The sequence below is a fragment of the Palaemon carinicauda genome, chromosome 24 (assembly GCF_036898095.1).
Source record: "Palaemon carinicauda isolate YSFRI2023 chromosome 24, ASM3689809v2, whole genome shotgun sequence".
NCBI classification, from domain to species: domain Eukaryota; kingdom Metazoa; phylum Arthropoda; class Malacostraca; order Decapoda; family Palaemonidae; genus Palaemon; species Palaemon carinicauda.
In genome coordinates, this window is record NC_090748.1 from 88,842,085 (window position 1) to 88,868,393 (window position 26,309).

The window sequence follows — 26,309 nt, forward strand, 5'->3', positions numbered from 1 at the left end:
AGGTGTAGACCCAAATGATATTTTTTTTCATTTATTATAAGGACAACTGATTTTTTAGCTCCTAAGTTGCCTCTTTTCCAATTTAGCAAAGAGAGGTTATTTTTGCACTCTTTGGAGGATTGGCAATGTTACTCCATTAGGTAAATGTGTAAGTGGTAACCCAAGCCGTGTTAGTTATCACCAGCCACCCGTTGAGATACTAACGCTAGAGAGTTACTTGGTCCTTTGACTGGCCACGCAGTACTACATTGGATCCCTCTCCCTGGTGAGGGCTCATTTTCCTTTGCCTACACATATACAGAATAGTCTGACCTATTTTTTACACACTCCCAACTGTCCTCATACACCTGACAACACTGAGATTGTCAAATAATTCTTTTTCGCTGAAGGAGTTAACTACTACACTGCAATTGTTCAGTGGCTATTTTCCTCTTGGTAAGGGTAGAAGAGACTCTTTAGCTATGGCAAGCAGCTCTTCTAGTAGAAGGACACTAAAATCAAACCATTGTTGTCTAGTCTTGGGTGGTGCCATAGTATCTGTACCATGGTCTTCCACTGTCTTTGGGTAGAGTTCTCTAGCTTGAGGGTACACTCAGACACACTATACTTCATGGTTTATATATATATATATATATATATATATATATATATATATATATATATATATATATATATGTGTGTGTGTGTGTGTGTGTGTGTATAATATATGTGTGTGTGTTTCAACTTTGTTATTAATCTTAAGATATTTTGTATTGTTATTCATTACTTCTTCTAGCATATGTAGTTTATTTATTTCCTTATTTCCTTTTCTCTTTGGGTTAAAAGTATTTTTCCTGTTGGAGCCCTTGGGGTTATATCATCCTGCTTTTCCAACTAGGGTTGTAGCTTAGAGCAAATAATAATAATAATAATAATAATAATAATTTCCATAACTCCCATATTATCTAAGGTTTTTGAACGTCTTTTGGCAAAACGTCTAAATAGGTTTGTTTGCTGAAGGTGATCAAATATTCAGATCAGATCAGATTCAGGTTGAGGCTTTGCCTCTGCAACGGCGCCTCTCTCTCTTATTTGCAGCCTGGCTTTCGCCAAGACCTTGAAGCATGTGATGCCCTTACTATTTCCATTACTATACAGAAATCCTTCGATTGTGGTTAGGAAGTTCATATGATTGACTATGATTTTAGTGTTGCCATTAACCTAGTTGATAATTAATCCCTTGTGTTCAAAGTTAAACAGATGGGAGTAAGAGGATCTTTTCTTAGCATCATGCTTGAATTTTTAAGTAATAGATTACTAAGAGTAGATGTTGATGGACACCATAGTGACTTCGGAAATGTAATACAGTATATGGTGTTCCTCAGGATAGTATTATTAGCTCATTAACTTTCATACTACATACGCTTGATATGTGGTTTGGCCTAGAAAACAATTTTATTGCATATGTCGATGGTACTACTGCCATTGCATCAATTCCATCTCCTGAATGAAAATTTTAGGTGTAATCCTTGATTGGAAATTTATTTCTAATAGATTCAATTCGGTCTGTCCTTCTTCATTTGTGCAAAAAAAATTCTATTTTGAGGAAGTCTTTCAAGATTTCGGTATCAATCTATGCTAAGGAAATGAGTTAATTCTTTCATGTCACCATGTCTGTTTCTCAGCTGCTGACTAATATGAGTTTAGTTAGATCGGTGTTACTGTGTGGACATTACTCGTGGTATGACATTGAAACAATATCCAACAGATTTTGTAGATTTGAGAACAAAGCTCTTAGAAGAATATTGGGAGTTAAATGGAAGGACAAGATTAAAAATGAAATTAAAAGAGAGATTACCCGAGTGCCTTATTTGAGCGAGATCATGGTGAGGGGTAGATGGAGATGGTTTGGTCATACTCCTCGCACTCGCCAAAGAGCGTAAGATTTTGTGCGTGAATAGGCCTACCTCCTATGGAATATTTTTATCCCATGATCCAGAGCCCGTTTCTTTGATAGTGTTTGCTTTATAATTGAGAATTACCTACGAGGTCATAAGTTCCATTTAATTTTCATAGAGAAACGATTAGTAAGTGAATTACAGCGCTACAGTTTGAGAAGCTAGTTTTTTCATAAAAAATTATATATTATATATATATATATATATATATATATATATATATATATATATATATATATATGTGTGTGTGTGTGTGTGTGTGTGTGTGTGAGTGTGTATGCGTATGCGAGCCAGTCATTTGTTAATCCAATGTTTAGTTGAAATGTGCCAAAAATCCTTTTTTGTACATGTTCAAGTTGTCATTCTGGACGGAACGATTCGTTATTTTTTTTGCATTTCAGTTATATCATTACGCAAAAGTAATCACGAGTCAGTAAAACTATTATTATTATTATTATTATTATTATTATAGTTTAACCTCGCCAAGGACGAAAAGCAAAAGGGAAAAAACTAACATGTAGATGGCGACACTGTAGTATCTAGTGGAAGCATTTTCAAACAAATTCTAGTGTTGTAAACCACTTCCGTTTTCTAGAGTCCTTGGGTAATCCACTGTCAACGTCCGAAATTGTTCCGGTAAGCGAAGCATAGCCGCTGAAGGGTCATCCCGGAATACTGTCTCGTCTTTTCAGAATTACGTAACAAGTAAGTTTATTTATATATACAGTATATTATATCTATGGTCAAGAAGCTGGTCTTGTGTTAGGAGCATCCTGTTATAGAGTTTTGTGCTCTTTGGAAAGGAATGTCATTGTTGGTATGGAAATTGTTTTATTAATTTTGTTTTGGAGGATGGAGGCAGTTATGTTGCAGTATTAAGAAAGTTCGATGACATGTTACTTAAGGGGTTGTCCCATTCTTAGATATTAAGATTATCACACTTCATATTCCTTGCTTATTGTTTAATCCACATTATCGAAGTGCTTAGAAAACAAGGAAGTATTTACCTTATTTTGAAAGTCTAGGAAATTTGGATGTTTAGTTGGAGCTCATATAATATGGTGTTATGATCGCATATTTGAAAGTTCTAGAATCCAAAATATAGGTATATCCTTGCTTTAACATCTTTATGGCATTTATTGTTTTAATATAAAGAAAAGCCTTGACATGATTGCCTTGAACATTTTGTTTTATCCCAGTGCATTTGAAGGTGTTCATGAAGTACAATATACATTATATTATATCGCTTATTTACAATACAAACTATGGTTAGCCATATGTATATATATGTATATATATGTGTATATATATGTATATATATGTATATATATATATATATGTATATATATATATATGTATATATATATATATATATATATATGTATATATATATGTATATATATATATATATGTATATATATATATATATATATATATATATATATATATATATATATATATATATATATATGTATATATATATGTATATATATATATATGTATATATATATGTATATATGTATATATGTGTATATATATATATATATATATATATGTATATATGTGTATGTGTATATATGTATATATATATAATATATATATATATATATATATATATATATATATATATATATATATATATATATATATATATATATATATATAAAGAAAAGCCCCTGAAAACATAGGTATAATGTGATTGCTTGAACGGTTAGAGGAAAGTAGTTTCTTCCACATGGTTATAGTACTGTGTAATTAGATATTGTGGTGGCGTTATTTAATTCAGCCCGGAAGTTTTTCATAGGATTGATTTATTACACTGGAAGTTTGATTTTTATCAACTTAAAAAAACCTACGAAAAAAACTAGTTTGTTTCATAACCGATCAGAACTAGCGGATGAGTTCGACTAGTCATTTCGTAACCGGGCGTTTTCATAGTCGAGAATTTGTTAATTTCATAACGGTATTTTTTGTGGTTTCATAATCTGCTATAGATGTGATTTTTTATTATTGGTTCATTCCATCGTTTTCGGTTGCCCGTAAACTGCGTTGGGAATATTCACTTAATTTATGTAAGTGTTCATCGAAGTAGGTTCCTATTTTATCGATGTTATGCCAATATTTCCTGTTTAATGTAATTGTTACCATAGAGACTTAGGGCTTATGGCCACAGTGATTGTCGGGGCCAAACGTGTAACGTCATAGTGGACTAGTTTGTCTGCGGATTATAGTAGTTCTAGGGCTCATTTGAGCTAAAAACAAGACACAGTCAACAATAACAAGAGGCTTAGAAAAATTCTGGGAGGAAAACAAGAGTAGCGTGAGTTTGATAGTCGATATTTCGACTGTTATTGATTGAATTTCACTAAATTATCTAACTCGTATACTACTATTTACATACATTCCTACACATTCTAGTAAAAATGCATTGAATATATTTGATATCTTCATGCTGCCCTCTCCTAGACATTAACCAAAATTTTTACATGTTACGTTCGCATATTCATAAGAACTTGGCTAAAGAGGGGTTCCTTTGTTTTTAATATTTGTAAGGAAGCAAATAATTAACTTATAAAAATAATCAATGTTTAGTACAAATGATTGTGTACAGAACTATTAAGGGAATATTTTAGAGGGGCATTAATGTTTGAATTTATAAGAATGTTTACTTTTTGAACCACTGTAAAAGGACTGCAATGTCTAATTAAACGGAATTCTACCTAAGAAATGGACGAGTGCTGGTTATTTTGTAATGTTTTTTTTTTCTGACAAATGGAGGCTAGTGCTTATAACTTAATATCGATCAGCTAAAATGTGAACCTCACTTTGCCTAAGTCCATTGTTAATTTTAAGAGATCTGAGTTATTGCGCATGCGTTGTTCGCTTGTTTATTTTCAGTTTTGGGTGTTTTCTTTTATGACTTGATAGCTTCTATATAGTTTCCAAAGTTTTTATTTTTACAAAAACAATTAACCCCCTCTCATCAGTTCCATTATTTATGACTAGGCTCCAGGAGTCTCCCAGAGATTACTTCAGTTTATTTCGAAATTGTGTAAATTCATCTATTTCGGTAATGTTAAAAACATAAAACGCTCATCGTCCAGTATATAGCTATTGTTTCTTATCTGAAAGCTTAACACGTTCCTGAAATAAGGACCTACCAGATTGGCGTGCGTGGCTTATCCATGTGCCTCTGAACAAACACCATTTGAGGGTAGTGATATGAACTATAAATTGATACATTAATGGTGACTTAGTGGATGGCGTGCCCATCACATCCATGTACCACTTTCCAGAACAGAGAAGCAATGAAAATTTTTTTAGTTGTGAGGGACATATGAATTAAGGTAATTATATATTTTTTTATATATCTTAGGTTATTGGGTGGCTGTCATTTTCCCAAATATTCCTGTAGGATGTTTCCATACAATGCACTATGAAAGTTATTTGTATTCCCGCCATAATCTATTAAAGGCGGGAGATATTGAATCTGGGGCAGTCTCGCTGGAGCAAGCGTGGCATCAACATTATTACATTGCTGCTCACCATGTATTGAATTGTGAATACATAACTATTGCACATTGCTCGTGTTTGAGTATACCCAACCTGCATACATGGCGCAGTGAGTAGGATTACAGTGAAGCCTTCAAGATGTCGGGTGCAAGATACTCAACAACACCAAGAAGAGGGACCCTTCGACGGGCTGCACGTGGCCGCATCAATGGTGGGAATGAGAACCTTCTGAATGCAATGGCAAACCTTTTCTTGCAGCAGCGACAGAGCAGTGGTGCCCCCTCAGGTATGAGGGCAATTATGCCCGACAAATGTTCGTACGAAATGTCACAAGGAGCATTTAGGAAGTGGCGTAGGTCAATGACAGATTGGTTCCAAATTGGCAGGGTTGCAACTGAAGATGCTGTGCTGAGCATTCGTTTGAACTGCGATGATCAGTTGCAAAGGGCATTGGACGCCTGTTATACGGCCGATGAATGGAAAGCCCTTTCTTTACATCAGGCATTGGATGCCGTCCAAGAAGTGACTCAAAAGTCTGTAAATCGTGCAATTCTGTGGGATAAATTTTTTAGTGCACAGCAAGGGCCTATGGAACCCGCGAAGACATATGTGCATCGGTGTCAGGAATTGGCTTTAGATTGTGCTTTCCGCTGCCTTCAGTGCCAAAATGACATGAGTGACTATATGCTGACTCGCAGGTTAGCCAGTGGTTTAAATAACTGTAGACTGAAACAAGAAATACTCCAGGACTACGAGAAATATAAGTGTCGCCAAAATTCTACAGAAGTGGGAAATATATGAGGCAGCTGAAAGGGACAGTGGGGCAAACAAATTTAACCAGAAAATCATTACCACCAAGGTGGGGAAGGAATTGCTGCCCTATAATAGTAACGAAACAGAACATAGTGATGTTGCGGCAGTAAAATCGAACTTTCGTCGACAGAAGGATAGTAAGCTGCTCATGTCAGGTAAGAGATGTGATAATTGTGGGCGCATTCATGAGAAAAATAAATCTAGCTGCTATGCAAATGAAGTGTTGCCACAACTGTGGTATAAAGGGTCATTTAGCTAGATATTGCAGAAAAAAACGTGTGAATAACAAGGCAGCAGGCATTGAAGTCGACCATGATGACGACACTGTCAGTGACGGCATGCACATTAGTGCAACATTGTGGGGTCCAGCAGGTGACAGCATTGTCGGGAAAACTACCGTATGTACATGTAAAAATTGAACATAAAATGAGACGTGATATACCAATGTATGAGGCATTTATTGATGCCATTGCCGATACTGGGGCTGAAGTTTGTATTATGGGGGAAAAGGTTTTGCATCAATTAGGACTGAACGTGAAACCGTTGCATCGTTCGAACGCCAAGGTCAATCATGCAGCCGAAAAACCCATGAGAGTACTGGGTAGTGTGCGTTGTACAATATCATTGTAGAAATATTGCTCTAAATATAGAGGTGTTAGTAGTGTGCGGTGTCTCTAGGCTATACCTATCTATAGATGTATGTAAGTGTTTAGGATTAGTGGATGCGAACTTTCCCCATCATGTTAAGGTAGACGGGATATCAGTAAATAATATTGGTAGGGAACGGCCCAATAGTGTGGATGCCAATGATGTCACCAGTGATGTGAGCAACAACCGTGACGTCATAGAGTTGCCGTTCTCCTCTCAGGAGGCCAACGTACCTAAGCTCAAAAGGTGGATTTTGGAGCGTTTCTCTGGTACGGTATTCAATACTAAAAGTAATCCTTTACCGGTAATGAAGGGAAAGCCACACCATATCCACCTTCTCCCTGATGCAGTCCCATACGCATGCCATACGCCAATTCCAATTCCCAAACATTGGGAGCAAGAGGTAAAAAAACAGCTGGACGACGATGTAAAACTGGGAATAATCCGGCCCGTTCCTACAGGAACTGCAACCGATTGGTGTGCGCGAATGGTGGTAGTGGCTAAAAGGAATGGAAACCCAAGAAGAACAGTGGATTACCAAAGGCTAAACAAATTTTGCAAAAGAGAAACTCATCACACTTTTGCCCCGTTCGACATGGCATCCGGTGTACCTGTACGTTCATACAAAACTGTAATAGATGCCTATTCTAGTTTTCACCAAGTGGAATTAGATGAAGAAAGTCGGCACCTGACTACCTTCATATCCCCATGGGGTAGGTACCAGTATTGTAGGACCCCAATGGGACATGTCTCTGCCTCGGATGCATACTCAAAGCGCTTTGATGATGTAATAGCGGACATTCCGAGAAAATCTAAATGTGTCGATGATGTTCTCCTTTATGATGATACTGTGGAAGGAGCGTTCTATCATACGATAAGTTTTTTACAAGTATGTGAAGAGAACGGAGTTACCCTCAATCCTGAAAAATTTCAATTTTGCCAACGCGAGGTAGACTTTGTGGACTATGAATTAGGTTGGGACAATTTCAAGCCAGGTGAGGAAAAATTGTCTGCAATCAAGAACTTCCCAATGCCAAATCAACCAACCATCACTGACATAAGATCTTGGTTTGGCCTCGTAAACCAATTGGCCCCATTTGTTGCTACCTCTCAACTAATGGAACCCTTTCGAGACCTCCTAAAAAAGTCTACAAGTCGAAAGGTATACTGGGATGAAATGTTACAGGATGCGTTCGAAAAGACTAAAGAAATTTTATGCAATCTGATTGGGGATGGATTGGCCTACTATGATAAATCCAGGCGAACTGCAGTAATTACTGACTGGTCGCATGATAGGATGGGATTTCTGATGTTACAACAACATTGCAGTTGCGAAGAGGATAAAGTCCCATTTTGTTGCAAAGGGGGGTGGAAGCTTGCCCTCTGTGGAAGCAGACATTTAACCTCGGCAGAAGTTAATTATGCAGTCGTTGAAGGAGAGGCTTCTGCCGTGGTATGGTGCTTTCAGAAAGCTAGATTATTCTTACTGGGGTGTCCCAATATTATCCTTGTTACTGACCACCGTCCGCTTGTCAAAGTGTTTCGGGACAGAGAATTGAAAGACATTGCAAATCCTCGTTTGCTTCGATTAAAGGAAAAAACATTACAATACAGTTTCACAGTAAAATATATCCCTGGGAAGAAAAACTCAGCAGCCGATACTCTTTCGAGATATCCAGTAATCAGAAGCCCAATAAATGCGAGTGACCATGAGATGGGGGAGGAAGTTGAGAGTTCATGCGTTGCAGCACTGATGACGTCGCTGAGTGATGACGTCATAACCCTCGACTGGAATTCTGTTAAAAGGGCTGCTGAAAGCGATGTGGAATATCAGCTGCTAAAGAGTATGGTAGCCGCAGGTTCTTGGCCGGTATCGAGAAATCTAGTCGACTCCAGCATAAAGCCGTATTTTAGTGTACGGGATCGACTTGGCATCGTGGACGAACTGGTGGTGTATTCATACGATGACGGGCACATACGTCTGGCAATACCTGTGTCACTACGAGACCAAGTTGTCTCTAACCTACACTCAGGCCACCAAAGTTCTGATTCAATGATATGTAGGGCACGACAGGCTGTGTATTGGCCTGGGATGGAGGGTCAACTGAAACTCAAGAGGATGCAGTGCAGAACATGTGACATCATCGCTCTGTCCCAACAAAGGGAACTGCTATTGCCTACCCCACCCCCTGAATATCCTTTTCAACAAACGGTCACGGATATGTTTCAAATGTGTGGAAAACAATATCTGGTATATGCAGATAGGCTTATTGGTTGGCTGGAAATTGCCTTCTTTCCAAATGGTGCCACTTCTGCTAAGTTGATTCCCCTCTTCCGACGATACTTCATGCAGTGGGGCGCCCCGGAAGAAATCTCCCTCGATGGTGGCACCAATTTGGTAAGCACTGAGATGGCTAGTTTCCTACAGAAATGGGGGGTTAGGATGAGAATATCCTCAGCCCATTACCCCCAATCCAACGGAAGGGCAGAGGCAGCAGTACGTACAGCAAAGAGAACCATTCAAGATAACACAAGAAGCGACGGAAGCCTCGACACATAGTTTTGCAAGAGCCATTTTGCAATATAGAAATACGCCTCTAAGAGACATCGATAAATCGCCGGCACAGTTAGCCATGGGACGACAACTCAGGGACTCAGTCCCCATGATTAAAAGCTATCATAAGATAACAGAACAGTGGGCAGACATTATGATAGACAGAGAGGAGAAGATGGGTAAACACCTGAGAAATGTCAAGTTCCGTCATGATTCTAGTGCAAAGAGACTCCGCCCCTTGCAAACGGGTACCACAGTAGCAGTGCAAAATGTTGTCTCTATGGCCTGGGATCGTATTGCAAAAGTCGTTGAAATGAAAGGAGACCGCCAATATGTCATAAAACTAGATGGTAGTGGAAGAATATCAACGAGAAACAGAAAACATCTTCGGGAAATAAGAGTGCAGGATTTCCCCCCACCTACTCGTTCACTTTCCCCCGCTGACTCGTGTGCCAACCCCCAACCCAGAAGAGGGACCAGGAAAATAAATCCTCCGAGTTGGCATGAAGACTATATTTTATGATTTTTCAATTATGTACAATTTGATTTCTCTTTAATTATGCACAATTTGATATATTTTTTTTTTTGTACTGAATATATGACCAGTTTGTAATAATTTGATAATTTCATGCAACTAAATGTCTTACTTTGCAATGAGCACGTAATCGCGCTCCACTTATATGATTTGTGTTATCTTTTATATAACACCATTTTGTCATCAGTATGCCTTATACTTCTCTTGCTGTATGATTACTTGATAAACCCTCAATTTCATGAAAAATGTAATACATTTATTTTAGAGAGGGGATGTAGGATGTTTCCATATAATGCACTTTGAAAGTTATTTGTATTCCCGCCATAATCTATTAAAGGCGGGAGATATTGAATCTGGGACAGTCTCGCTGGAGCAAGCGTGGCCTCAACATTGTTATTGCATTGCTGTTCACCATGTATTGCATTGCTGTTCACCATGTATTGCATTGCTGTTCACCATGTATTGAATTGTGAATACATAACTATTGCACATTGCTCGTGTTTGAGTATACCCAACCTGCATACACTTTTAAAATTAGCTCTGTTCATGTTTGCAATTTGACAACAATAGTTTAAAAACGATAATTTATCGAGAATGGTACGAAGTCATCTTAAGTATCAAGCGTGTATTTATCAATCGAGTTTTCGTTATATCTGATGTACATTTATAAGACTGTCACATTGCATATTGCTCGTTTATTGTCTAATCCAATTTATCGAAGTACTTAGAGAACAAGAAAGTCTTCAGTTTCCTCTTGAAAGGCTTAATATATTCAGTCTTTCTGATATCTAGGGGGAGCTTATTTTATAGTGTGACGGGCATAGAGAGGATGTGAACTCAAAGGCAGATTGGAAGCGACCGAGTTATTTATTAAGGAACACTCTTCTTTATATACAAAATCTCAAGGCAACAGGACATGACCTGTTCGAGAGACAGAATAATGTTACTGAGCAAAACGGAGACATGATCATTCAGGTTCTTTTTAGTGCGAGGGAAGAGCGCAGATACAAGCATAATATATACAAAATAATTATGTACAATTGTGTGACACACGGTTGGTACAATAGTCTTAGGACCGCATATTTAAAGGCCCTAGAGCTTACATTACACATATATCTAGGTTCCAATAGTTTGAGACTATCTGTAACTATTCTCGTGTCAACACGATTTGTTGCCTGCACAATATGTAGCAATTCTCTTGGATATTCTGGACGACTGGTTTTGATAACTTGGAGGGTGGTTGTACATATTCTAGACAAAATTTTTGCTTCAGTAAGCAGTCGGTGTAAATCAATTATTGTACGAGTGATCTAATATCTCTCTCTCTCTCTCTCTCTCTCTCTCTCTCTCTCTCTCTCTCTCTCTCTCTCTCTCTCTCTCTCTCTCTCTCTCTCTCTCTCTCTCTCTCTCCAGCACGTGTACCGGCCTCTTTTATTTGTCTATATCAATCCAAATACAGCTATATCAACTCATGCTGAAACTTAAGCAGAGGTTCCGTGGTAATATTCTTGATGCGTCTCTAATCAGTTTAATATAATACTTTATCATATTCAAGTTGTTCAATTAATCAGCTTATAAATTTTATTGAATCTTAGAATGAACTATAGTGTTATGGTGCAAGCTGCATTTTTTTCTCAAATAAGGGTTGGTTAAAAGTTCCCAAAGTTTATGATTTTATTTTCAAGCGTTTATATATGAAAAGAAATACAAATAATGAACTTTTGTAATTCAAGTAAAGGGAAACATGAACTTCGTTACCATTTACACTCAGGGGATGAATTAGAGAAATAAGTTACAAATTATGATTATTATTACTATCATTATTATTATTATTATTATTATTATTATTATTATTATTATTATTACGTCTCCCGTGTAATTAAAGGAGTTGGACCCTTTTGCACTAGAGTGCAAAGAGTGGTCGCAAGCTTTGATGTGCATTCAGAATTCTATCGCTCCGTTCTAGACCCCCGATAGTCCATGGGAAATAGCCCAAAAAAGGTCATTTGGTCAAACAAATTGCAATATTTTGTTTTATTGCATGAATATGTTATATGGACTCTTAGGAACACCATATCCAAAATGGGACAAATTCGGCCATTTTGAAGTTGTGAAAATCACACTTTTAACGTTTTCGAAGGGTACATTTTTCCATGTTTTCCCGTTTTTCTCTAAAACGGTCCATCGTACGGGTAAGAGGTATAGGTACAAAACAGAAGAAAAATTAAATTCTGCACATGTTTGTCTTTATAAGTATTTACCCTAAAATTGAAAGGTTTTGCGCAAACAAGCCCAGAATTGGAATACACACATTTCGGAGAAACTGGAAAAATCGACTTTGTACTCACATTTACCTAAATATCTCTTAAACTACTAACTTTGCGGTAAAATGTCATAGAAGTGCTCCTTTAGAGTGAAGATTTTTCTTTATTTTGACGTATTTACTTTCCATTATATCTTTATTTTGCAAAAGAAACACAAACACACAAAAATACACACAATTTTAATTCATGGAAATCAGATGAAAATAGAAAGTTCAGTAAAACAAATTACAATAGTTTATTCTATGCACGAATGTGTCATTTGGACTCTTTGGAACACCACAGTAAAAAAACTGACATATTCGGCCATTTTGAGTTTGCGTAATTCCGTATTAAAAATGGCGGCCGTTCTCATTGTGTGAATGGAAGTATCCTCTAAAATTTCCACTTTTAAATATATATATATATATGTATATATATATATATATATATATATATATATATATATATATAGAGAGAGAGAGAGAGAGAGAGAGAGAGAGAGAGAGAGAGAGAGAGAGAGAGAGAGAGAGAGAGAGAGAGAGAGAGATATATATATATATATATATATATAAGAGAGAGAGAGAGAGAGAGAGAGAGAGAGAGAGAGAGAGAGAGAGAGAGAGAGAGATATATATATATATATATATATATATATAGAGAGAGAGAGGAGAAGAGAGAGAGAGAGAGAGAGAGAGAGAGAGAGAGAGAGAGAGAGAGAGATTACTAAAAAAAAGCATGGAGACCAGGAAATTACTGCAGACATCAGTTTTCACCCGTGACCTCTGTGGTCCCCTGGTTAAAATGAAGACTGCACTTAATATTTCAAGAAGAAAATTACCTTTGCTATTTACTTGGATTTTAGAATGGTTGTAATATATACACGATTAACTAAAATGACAAACATCAAATTATTGATTAGTTCTTGACGGTGTTTGAAAATAACAGAAATAAAATGAAATGCAATCATTGTTGCTCAAAATACATGCACAAACTAAATTAATCATGTTGTGTCTACGTCTATTAATATGTTAACACAAGTGCTAGTTTGACACTCCTCACAAAAAATCTGTGCAATATAACCCGTGTTTTCTGCATGAGCAGTGCTGAGTGTCACAAAAGCCTTTGCATTTGCATCTGATTACTCTCAGCAAGGCTTTAGGCGCAGGGCTGTTGTCCATCGTGCAAGGAATTAAGTTTCTTCCATTTCTCTTCTAGCCCCAATCGTCAGGTTTAATATCACTGTTACTTAGCCAGAATTGTGTTTGATAGTAAACCCGGAATGAGTAATATTTTGCTGCATCACTAGTAGGTGGCAGGTCTTTCACATCAACACTTCTCAAACTCTTGATGACTTTGCCCTGAAACTTTTTCTTTCTCAGGTCATCAAGAGTTGCACAATCACTGTTAGAGCTGTACATCTGAATAATTGCTCGTTCTCCTGCTATCTTTATTTCCTCGTGAGTTGAGCTGGGAGACAAGAATGGCACAGCACACTCGCAGAGAACACTTTTTTTTTTTCAGTACTGCTCCCTTTCCTATTTTGTTTAACCTTGACGTGGTGTCACATCCACGCACAACATGCATAAATGGCTAACACCTGCAGCATTCTTCACCGAGTCGTGCACTAATTTCTCCGGTGTTCCAAATGGGATGCTTCATATTGGATTTCTGTGATACCATGAACAGGGGCTGACTGGTAGACTTCATGTGATGACAGAGAAGCACCAAAATATCAGTATCCTCTGCTATAACGTATGTTACCTTGCTAACTGTCATGTTAACTGCCTCTTGCTCTATTAGAAAATCTGCATCTCCCTCTGCATGCTTTGTAGATACACCATGCTCCTTCAGAGTTTCAGACAGAAAGTTGATAAATCTGTTTGTTTTATGGTTTGCTAGAAATGCCTCCTTAGTTCTAAAGGTAAAGACTTTAGTGCGTGTCAGGTGAACATCTGGGGCAATATTTAAGCCCTTAGCACGCTTTTGATGGAGTCACATATTTTGTCGATGCAGTATTGCTATATCCATCGAAGACAACAATAGGATAGCTATTTCTCTTGACAAGAACAACTTATTTGGATGCAATATCTTCATATGTTTCTCCTGCAGTCCATTTGATGCGTTGAAGCAAGGATCCACCATCAAAAACAGAACATTCAGCATCAGGGATTGACTCAGCTTGACTTATAGTGGATTTTGCTATGACATCTGCAAGCTGGGATTTGGTGACACTTCGAGGAAGTCCATTGCTTGTGAACAGTGATGGTGGGTATACAGAGAGCTCAATCTTCATGATTTCACTTAAGCTGATTTCAGCATTACTGGCTATCACAAGTAACCGCTGAAATAGAGCTTGAGGATCTACCTGCACTTCAACTCATCATCTGACCCATTGTCTCGATTTGGTGTTTCTTTTTGAAGATATAGTTTGCTGCATTTTGGTCTTCCATCATTTTGATTATATTGTTCCCAAAATCTTTGGCAAGGTGAGCATTTGACTGTGGTGTGGATAATCCTGAAATAATGTTGTACAAATACTCATTTTCTGTGAAAGGACTATGTTGTTCTAGGTACTGGAAAATCTTTGAAGTATCCTCCTGATCTCTCATCCTTCTGGATTCAGTCAAGTCTTTGTTTCTTTCAGTGCCAGTCTTCTCCGGGACACTTTACTTCATCACTTATCTGAACAAAGACTGGCATGACTTGTAACCATTTTGTTCGTTGAATTTCATCCATACCTCGTCCATGTGTTAAGCCTCCTGTTTACTTTGTGGATTTCATTAAAACCTGCTCAATAACAAGATGAGGTGCTAACCCACCCCAGTATCTGTCCGATCTCCCAATGAAGAACAAACCAGACTCAATAAGTTGGTCAGAGTTTCTCATTCGTTTTCTGTAGGTCCACCATGTCCTGGAGGAATAGATGTGCTGATTTTGTGTTATTATGTCCAGAGGCAGCAAAAAATGGAAGCATTCTTTGTAGTGCCCTGAAGTAAAATGTTGGCTGGCTGGTTCTTTGACCTCTGAGTGCAGATCACAGGATATCCATCATCTCCATGTACTGAACTCATAATTTTCCATTTGGGCTCTGTTGTAGCTGATCCTGAATATCTCTGAGCCTCTCTTCAACTGCCAATATGTCCTGGTCTTCAGCTTCCACTTCTGTTTTTGTTGATCGAAGAACTTTGTCAAACTTCTGTAATGCTCCATCTATTGAATTCTGAGTGGCCTCATGATCTGATGCTTTCTTGATCACTGATACATTCAAAGCAGCATAAACTAAGAAGTGGCCACGTACTGCTCGCTCATGCGCCTTTCCAGTCAGCATATGGTTAACAGTGTTGGGCCCATACACAAGCTCCAGTAGTGTTCTCAGTCCACTATCTTTCATGATGTGACCCATAGTGCCCAGGAAGCTCATTAAGGTATGGAATGGCCCGAGGATGAGAACAATATGTTTGAGTTGGTTTTCATGGCTGATGATATGCCTTGCCTTGAGCCACAAGGGTTGATCAAATGTGATGACAGGCGAAATGTTGTATTTCATGCACTCGTCATTTACAAACATCAGGGTAGTAAAGATACAGCTTAAATTGTTTAGATCCAAGTCAACCATTGGTAAGAAGTGGAAGGATGCTTTTCCTAAATGGCTACCTTGGGTAATGGTCTGCATAAAGCCGGACCATCCTGGCCTGTTGCATCTATAAGGAAAAGAAATCTTCCAAAGGGTATCAAGATGTTCTCTGATGTCATCATGGACAATGGACGATACTGCTTTGTAGTTCAACATGTCTCCCACTTTTCCAAGTTTTCTATACCTTTTTAATGCAATACTTTTTGGCTCGGTCTTAAAATATTCTGAATTCCGAATGACTGTTTGAGATGTGGCTACTGGTGGTGTGACTGCACACATCAGACCCATGCCATGATAAGTGTCCTTTCCAGTAATTGTTACTGTATTGTGGTCAACATTATCAGCAATGAAGTGGCAGAAGCTTGTTTCGTGATAACAGAATATTCTGTCATCGGCCATGCAGGCATTAAAAATTGGAAATTTGAGAAGATACGCCAGTTCAAACAGTGAGAACGGTCGCCATTTTGAATATGGAATTATTCAAATTCAAAATGGCCGAATTTGTCGTATTACTTACTGTGGTGTTCCAAAGACTCCAAATGACACATTCGTGCATAGAATAAACTATTGCAATTTGTTTTACTGAACTTTCTATTTTCATCTGTTTTGCATGAATAAAAATTGTGTATTTGTGTGTGTGTTTCTTTTGCAAAATATCAAGATATAATGAAAAAAAATGTAAAAATAAAGAAAAATCTTCACTCTAAAGGAGCAATTCTATAACATTTTACCGTAAAGTTAGTAGTTTAAGAGATATTTAGGTAAATGTGAGTACAAAGTCGATTTTTCCAGTTTCTCCAAAATGTGTGTATTCCAATTCTGGGCTTGTTTGCGCAAAACTTTTCAATTTTAGGGTAAATACTTATAAAGACAAACATGTGCAGAATTTAATTTCTTATCTGTTTTGTACCTATACCTCTTACCCTTACGATGGACCGTTTTGGAGAAAAACGGGAAAACATGGAAAAATGTACCCTCCGAAAACGTTAAGTGTGATTTTCACAACTTCAAAATGGCCGAATTTGTCCCATTTTGGATATGGTGTTCCTAAGAGTCCATATAACATGTTCATGCAATAAAACAAAATATTGCAATTTGTTTGACCTAAAAAGCTATTTCCCATGGACTACGAGTGTTATTGGTTTCGCCTTTTTTTTTATTAATTTATCTGCCTTTTCTGATAAATTGTTGGTTTTTTCGTGTAATTCCTTTGCAAATCTATAGGGTAAAGTACGAAGAGGAGGAAAAATTAGAAACAGCTGAAAACAAAATAGATTGGGAGAGAAAAATCAGTTTTTCTCTCTAGTATTATTCAAGTTTGATTTTAAGTTGTGTTGACGCCCTTAAAAGAAATTTATTGCCTACAATTAAATCAATTTATAGTCACAATAAAGAGATGATCTGGAGTAGGTGGTGTAACAACCTTAAGCAATTAGCGAACAGTCTAGAGAGAGAGAGAGAGAGAGAGAGAGAGAGGAGAGAGAGAGAGGAGAGAGAGAGAGAGAGAGAGAGAGAGAGAGAGAGAGAGAGACCATACCTTCAAGGGTTGGGGGGGAAATGTCCTAAGTGAATATTATTGTTACTTTATGAAGCCATTTTACTCAACACACTGAGCGATAGGTTATTTTTTTTCATAATATTTTGTTGTTAGACTTATAATTTAAATTAAATTATTAATTACTATTTTTCTCTCAGACATTCCTCGACATCGACATTTATCAAACCAAATAGAGGAAGGACCATGAAGGGGGTGGGGCCGCTGTCAGATCGTTCCTTGAAGAAGAGAGACTGTTCAAAATATTGACAGTAAGTGATTTGAAAACTAAAGTATTCGAATAATCCTTTGTATTTAGACGTTATCTTTCTCTCGTAAATTAATTTATAAACTATCAAAAGACTTGTTGTATACTTAGGGATATCCAGTGCGTGGATTTAAGGGTGTAGGCAATTTAATGTTCATGAAATCATATTATTTGAATAATTTTTCTGATGGAAATTTTTGGTCGAATAGGATAGTCTTTGTTGCATGTGGGGGTGCGAATGAAAGTATATATATATATATATATATATATATATATGTGTGTGTGTGTGTGTGTATATATACATATATATATGTATATATATATGTGTGTATATATATATATATGTATATATATATGTATATATAAATGTATATGTATATATAAATGTATATATATATGTGTGTGTATATATATGTATATATGTGTATATATATATATATATATATATATATATATATATATATATATATATATATTATGTATATATATGTATATATGTATATGTATATACATACATACATATACCATGGCACTTCCCCCAATTTTGGGGGGTAGCCGACATCAACAAAGAAACAAAAACAAAAAGGGGACCTCTACTCTCTACGTTCCTCCCAGCCTAACAAGGGACTCAACCGAGTTCAGCTGGTACTGCTAGGGTGTCACAGCCCACCCTCCCACATTATCCACCACAGATGAAGCTTCATAATGCTGAATCCCCTACTGCTGCTACCTCCGCGGTCATCTAAGCCCCACTTACCGGAAACCAATCGCTCACTTCATTTCCTATTCTAACACATGCTTTACTACCTTTGTATAAACTTTTCACTGCTTGCAACAACCTTCCACCAACTCCATATAACCTCATCACATTCCACATTGCTTCCCTATCAACTCTATCATATGCTTTCTCCAGATCCATAAACGCAACATACACCTCCTTACCTTTAGCTAAATATTTCTCGCAAAGCTGCCTAACTGTAAATATCTGATTCATACAACCCCTACCTCTTCTAAAACCACCCTGTATTTCTAAGATTGCATTCTCTGTTTTATCCTTGATCCTATTAATCATTACTCTACCATACACTTTTCCAACTACGCTTAACAAACTAATACCTCTTGAATTACAACACTCATGCACATCTCCCTTACCCTTATATAGTGGTACAATACATGCACAAACCCAATCTACTGGTACCATTGACGACACAAAACACATATTAAACAATCTCACCAACCATTCAAGTACAGTCACACCCCCTTCCTTCAACAACTCAGCTCTCACACCATCCATTTATTATCATACTTAAGCTTAATTAACTGTACATAACTAAATTGATAATATTCTTAATATTTACTTTTTTCCCTTAATTCTACCTTGAAATCAGTTGGGATATCATCAGTTTGGGCTTTAACCAGATTCCTTCTTGGATTTTGCAACGTACATACGCTTATGTCTTGTTTCATTGAATGATTTAATTCTGGGCTTGAAAATGATTTTTTTTTTTTTTTTTTTTTTTTTTTTTTTTTTTTTTTTTTTTTTTTTTTTTTTTTTTTTTTTTTTTTTTTTTGTAGTATCTTCATCTTTGCATAGGTCTTCCCCTGAAATTTTGCTTCTAACTTAAGAGCATATTTTGTCTTGCCTTTATTACAAGGACTGACTTAGCCAGATCATTTCTCTAACGTAAGCTCAGCATTAGAAAATTGTAATTTGCTGGCCAGCACTCAAAGGTGAAACATAGTTTTGGCTTCTTTAGTGAATTTTGTTCCTCACTCTTGATCCTATTAGATAAAAGCCTTGTTCAAAATTCAAATTATTTCGACCGAGGCAAGCGTTTGTCATGAATAAGCAATTCTTTCTTGTGTTAACCATATTCCATAGGATTGTTGAACCAGGTTGTTGCGTAAATACGCCGATCAAACTTTCTCGTTCTTGTTACTCTGCCTCGTCTACCTTGATACTATTGGCCAAGCAGTAGTTGGAGATTCGAATGTTTTGCCCTGAATACTCTCAATGTTCCCTGTTTTACTTAAATGAGGTCAGTAGCTGTACTCTGTTGTCAGGTTGAGTCCCGGGACACAGAGAGAGAGAGAGAGAGAGAGAGAGAGAGAGAGAGAGAGAGAGAGAGAGAGATTCAAAGTCATACCTACGTGGGGAATGGGGCTTAGTTGAACGTCATTGTTACTTTGCGAAGCCATTTTCCTCTATAGGTTATATTTTTCACTACATTTCGCTGTTAGTTTTACCTATAATTTTAGTAATGGAAAATCGGATCTTGGGCCTTTTAACATCTTGATTTCTCTTTCAGACGTTCCTCCACATACCAACACAAATAGCAGCAGGATCATAAAGGGGACGGGGCGCTCTTTTATCTTTTATCTTTGAGGCCACGTAATAGCAGCAGGCATTAGGAAGAGACTGGTCAAAATATTGATAGTAAGTACTATGAAAACTAAAGTTTTAGTATAATCATTTGTATTTAGATGGTATCTTTTTCTGATAAATTAATTTATAAACTATCAAAAGACTTGTTGTATACTTAGGGATATCCAATGCCTGGATTTAAGGATTTAGACAATGTAATGTTCATGAAATCACATTATTTAATTCAATATTTTTCTGTGGGAACTTTTTGGTGGAAAAAGATAGTCTCTTTGTTGCATGTGGGTGTGGGAATGAAGGTATTTCTTATATATATTCTTTGTGTTAGCTAATTATCTAATTAAATTTCGTGTTACTGTTTTTTTATTACCTCTGCCAACGAAATTGGAAGGAGGTTATGTTTAACCCCCCTGTTTGTGGTTGTTTGTTTGTGTGTGTGTGTGTTTGTGAACAGCTTCCTGGCCCGAATTTCAATCGTAGAGTAATGAAACTTGCAGGGATCAACTTTTATGTAAAAAGCTGGAAATTGTTAAATTTTGTAAGGTCAATGTTAAAGGTCAAGGTCACAAGTCAAGCAAAATGTCCAATTCACGTCATCAGCCATATGTTTGGACATCGTTGTCATAATTTAAACTTGGTTTATATTTCAGTATATGGAAATTCACTCCAATTAATACATAAGGGTCAAGGTCAAGGTCAAGAAATAAGCTGCCTCGGCGGAGGTCTGCACTCTGCTGAGTGCCCCTTTTGTTATGGAAAATTTACATAAACTTTTTTTTTATTCTTTATTATTTCGGACATTTCCTTCTATTTTCGTTGTCTAGTTGTTGCTTATTTGTATATTTCCCTTGCATTTACTGGGAATAATTAACGTAAGAGTATAATAACAAAAAAAGTAAGTTTAATCATTCAGCAGAGACGGCATTTACTGCCTCCAGAAAGATAGAAGGTCCCGTCTGTACTGGAGCAGTAATTTAGGTCTGTATTGAGTAAGTGATCATTGACATCCCCCTTGTTAGATTGACCTTTTTGTTTCTTGAAGATTTCTACACTGTTGATATCAATTTCAGTGTAGGTCACGTGACCAATGACCTTTTAAAGAGCTATATTAATCACCCCATCACCCCCACCTTTGTTGCTCACAGTTGAGGTGAGGTTTGGGAGTGTCTTTTAACTGGTCGCTCAGAGTAGGGGTGTAAAGCTCTTAGTATTACACAGCCTATTTTCTATATATACGAATAGCCTACTTTTCATATTTTTTGGTTAAATAATTTTATCATTGAGGACAAGATGAAAGTACTCATGTAAACGTTACCATTTAAAATGCAACGCCATACACATTTGCTCTTAGAATAAGCTCTGTTCATTTTTGCGATTTGACAACAACAGTTTAAAAACGATAATTTATCGAGTATCGTACGAAGTCATCTTAAGTATCAAGCGTGTATTTATCAATCGAGTTTTCGTTATATCTGATGTACATTTATAAGACTGTCACATTGCACATTGCTCGTTTATTGTCTAATCCACATTTTCGAAGCACTAAGAGGACAAGGAAATCTTCAGTTTCCTCTTGCAAGCCTTAACAATATCTTCAGTCTTTGTGGTGTCTAGTGGGAGATTATCGTATAGTCTCGCGGCCGCATATTAGAAACCTCTAGAGCCTATACTAACACACACACACACACACACACACACGCACAAGATGCTGGCTGCACAATATGTAGCAATTCTCTTAGATATTTTGGACGGCCGGTTCTGATAACTAGATGGGCTAATGTACATATTTTAAACTCGATTGCTTTAAATGCAGCCAGTATGAATCAATTAGTGTATGAGTAATCTAATTATCTCTCTCTCTCTCTCTCTCTCTCTCTCTCTCTCTCTCTCTCTCTCTCCCCAAGTATTATTATTACTACTACTACTACTACTACTTGATAAGCCACAACCCTAGTTGGAGAAGCAGGAAGCTATAAGGATTTCAAAGGGTACTGAATATTATAATTTATTATATCTTGATGTTAACAACCTAAAATATAGATTGTGACTATAGGAACTTGAACAGATATGCTCATTACTAAACCTAAAATAAACATTACAAACAGTTAACAGTAATGCTTACCGTACACCGTATGTGAGGCAGTCAAGGCCCCAAACTCCTACGAGGAGGCGTTCTTTCAACTGGACTTTTTCTCATTTGATAATATCGAAATACTGTACTTTCAAGTAGGTAGTTGAAGTTAAACTAAAAAATGCTCTCTCTCTCTCTCTCTCTCTCTCTCTCTTCTCTCTCTCTCTCTCTTCCTCTCTCTCTCTCTCTCTCTCTCTCTCTCTCTCCTCTCAATACGAAATATTTTTCGTGTTATGACTTCGATAGACAGTAAGGCAGACAACGAACAATTTACTAATGAAGAAATCTATGATAATGAATATTTAATGAAAATGTTGAAATTAATATATTTTTAAAAATCTCACGAAAAGTTTTAACTGAACCGAGATATTCGTCTCATTTAAAAAAGAAAAAAAAAAACTACATTTTTGACGGTTGCTAAAGATGTTGAAAAGTCTCCCGTGGCATTAAAGGAGTTGTACCTTTTTGCACCAAACTGCAAAGAGTGGTTGCAAGTTTTGATGTGCATTCAGACTTTTATTGCTTCCAGACCTCACAATGTTATGGGTTTTGACCAAATTCTTTTATACAAGTACTTACAAGTCTCTCTCTCTCTCTCTCTCTCTCTCTCTCTCTCTCTCTCTACGCCTTCAAGAGACTTGATTTACATACAATTAGATTAATTTATAGTCAGAATAGAGATTGAGAGAGCAAGTTGTGTAACAGCCTTAAACAATTAGCGAACAGGTATTTAAAACGAGAGAGAGAGAGAGAGAGAGAGAGAGAGAGAGAGAGAGAGAGAGGTTCTAAACCATACCTTCAAGGGGAGAAGGGCCTAAGTGAACATCATTGTTACTTGAAGCTGTTTCCCCATTTCGTTGTTATACTTATAATTTAAGCTCAAATATAAGTTCTTGGACCTTTTTAACATCTTGATTTTTGTTTCAGACATTGCTGGACATAACCAGCCTAAACAGCAGGAGGACTATGAAGGGGGCTGGGCGCTGTCTGATCGGTCCTGGAGCCACGTTGTATCAGCTGGCATTAGGAAGAGACTGGTCAAAATATTGACAGTAAGTATTTTGAAGACTAAAGTTTTAATATAATCATTTGTATTTATAAGGTATCTTTTGCTGGTAAATTAATTTATAAACTATCAAAAGACTTCCACTGTCTTGGGTTAGAGTTCTCTTGCTTGAAGGTACACTAGGGCACACTATTCTATCTTATTTCTCTTCCTCTTGTTTGGTTCAAGTTTATATATTTTATAAAGGAGATATTTATTTTAATGTTTTTTCTCTACTTGAAGAATTTATTTTTTCCTTGTTTCCTTTCCTCACTGGGTTTATTTTAAGGAAATAATTGACTCGAAGCTCTCAAAATTTGACATACTGATCAGGGTTTATTTTAAGGAAATAATTGACTCGAAGCTCTCAGAATTTGACATACTGATCAGGGTTTATTTTAAGGAAATAATTGATTCGAAGCTCTCAGAATTTGACATACTGATCAGGGTTTATTTTAAGGAAATAATTGACTCGAAGCTCTCAGAATTTGACATACTGATCAGGGTTTAATTTTAGGGAAATAATTGACTCGAAGCTATCAGAATTTGACATACTGATCAGGGTTTAATTTTAGGGAAATAATTGACTCGAAGCTCTCAGAATTTGACATACTGACCAAGGTTTAATTTTAGGGAAATAATTGACTCAAAGCTCTCAGAATTTGACATACTGATCAGGGTGTAATTTTAGGGAAATAATTGACTCGAAGCTCTCAGAATTTGACATACTGATCAGGGTTTATTTTAAGGAAATAATTGACTCGAAGCTCACAGAATTTGACATACTGATCAGGGTTTATTTTAAGGAGATAATTGACTCGAAGCTCTCAGAATTTGACATATTGATCAGGGTTTATTTTAAGGAAATAATTGACTCGAAGCTCTCAGAATTTGACATACTGATCAGGGTTTATTTTAAGGAAATAATAGACTCGAAGCTCTCAGAATTTGACATACTGATCAGGGTTTAATTTTAGGGAAATAATTGACTCGAAGCTCTCAGAATTTACCTAACTCATCATGGTATATTGTCTGAGAGTTAGCATTAAACATTTTTAGTTTTATTATATTATACCAAATATTTAAGTAAATAATTATAGCCACGAAAAGGAAAATGAAGACTTGATTGGTTAGTAATAAAGTCCAAATGAGTGACATGGACGGACTTGAGTCCGTCGATATCATCAATTTGGACTTGGGTGTAAAACTCCTATCAGAGTCCGTCGATATCATCAATTTGGACTTGGGTGTAAAACTCCTATCAAACTCCTATCAAACTCCTATCAAAGTCTTTCATTTCTCCTTTCGTAGCTATGGTCATGACGTGTCAGTGAATTCAACGGAGAAAGAAGGGATATTTTGTCTACTCTCTAGTCAAATTTCATCAGTCAGGAATTGTTTCATGTAAAACATCTGTTACACATTTTCTTAATATACGTGCACTACTAATTCAGATTTTATCATTTATAGGAATGAGCTTCGATAGCAGTGTGTGAGCCAGTCCTGTGAGTCATCAAGAGGAGAGTGCTAGTCCTGTGAGCCATCAAGAGAGCGCCGCCCTCCCCCCCATATTAACCCCCCCCTCAGCCGGTAATCCAGGGCTTATGTAACGCAGTTTCTGGACACACTTCGTAAACGTTTATATAAAGAAATTATGAATTTTAATTTTTTTTTTTTTTTTTTTTGCTGTTTTCTGGCAGTGAATTTTTCCAATATGTATAAAAATAGCCTGTCAACTTTGTATTTCCGTGTTTGAAGTGTTGCCTTGAATTATTTCCGTGTTTGAAGTGTTGCCTTGAATAATTCCGTGTTTGAAGTGTTGCCTTGAATAATTCCGTGTTTTAAGTGTTGCCTTGAATAATTCCGTGTTTGAAGTGTTGCCTTGAATAATTCCGTGTTTGAAGTGTTGCCTTGAATAATTCCGTGTTTGAAGTGTTGCCTTGAATAATTCCGTGTTTGAAGTGTTGCCTTGAATAATTCCGTGTTTGAAGTGTTGCCTTGAATAATTTACTTGCCCTAAATCTTTTGGCTTGTTCATAATTTTTTGCCTTTATAATATTTTGCCCGTCAACTTTCTCTATTCCCATGTTCAAGTATTTATTTTCTATGTGAAAAATAAAAGAAAAAATGGAAAAAAAGACCACTTTCATTTCAAAACCACAAATTACAATAAGGGTGTATTCAAAGAATAAAAGTATTGATTCACAGGTTTTTTTATTTGAAGGTTTCTCACAGATACAGCATACAGCATAGAATAGTGTTTAAGAGTTCACAACGAGTTGTCAATTTTGGCCTCTTGAGTTGCCTTTAGTTATTTTGTTTTCGATTTTTTAAAGATAGGTTTGCAGACCTTATAGTACCAGGGAGGGACCAGGATCACCCCTCACTAGTAGTGGGTCTGAGACTTCTTCCAGTACCAGCCGGAGGAAAGGCGAAGCCGTTTTGCCATTCCAGACGTACCCCGAATCACCAGAACCCCTTCTGGAACATAGAAAATGGGAATCATCTGGAAACTTATACGTATCCATAGAATATGGGGGAAAAAATGCCAAGTGGCCTGGAAATGTTATCAATGCATGTATACAAGAAACTTACAAAGTGGGAATCATATATGCAAATTAGCCAAATGGACTGGAAAAGTTATACATGCATATACTTGAACCATATAAAATGAGATACATAATTATTAGCCAAATGAAACTGATAAATTACTTATTGCTAGACAAACCCTGATATGGACACGAAATTTTAGATCAGTTGAATTATGTTTAGAAGATGTGTGCAGTATAGGAATAAAATGATATCCAAATATGACAAAAATCATAGATAAATAATATATTGAGATTTTAAACTTAGAAAGGAAAGAAAGATAATTGTTTATGCTTTAAATAACGAGACAACCTGCCTATTTTACACATGAATGCAATGAATAGAATGTATAGAAAAATCCATGATTTACGTGAAAAAAAGTTTATGGTGTGACTGAACGACGATGTGCAAAATATGGTACT

At 36.6% G+C, this 26,309-nt stretch overlaps 1 long non-coding RNA gene across 1 annotated transcript; it reads left to right on the plus strand.

The window, feature by feature from the left end:
* Positions 1 to 2,562: 2,562 nt before the first annotated feature.
* Positions 2,563 to 24,821, plus strand: LOC137617886 (uncharacterized). Its single transcript, XR_011039689.1, has 5 exons — positions 2,563 to 2,642; positions 17,633 to 17,743; positions 20,049 to 20,176; positions 23,181 to 23,305; positions 24,769 to 24,821. It is a non-coding gene; the product is annotated as an uncharacterized lncRNA (long non-coding RNA).
* The last annotated feature ends 1,488 nt before the right edge of the window (positions 24,822 to 26,309 follow it).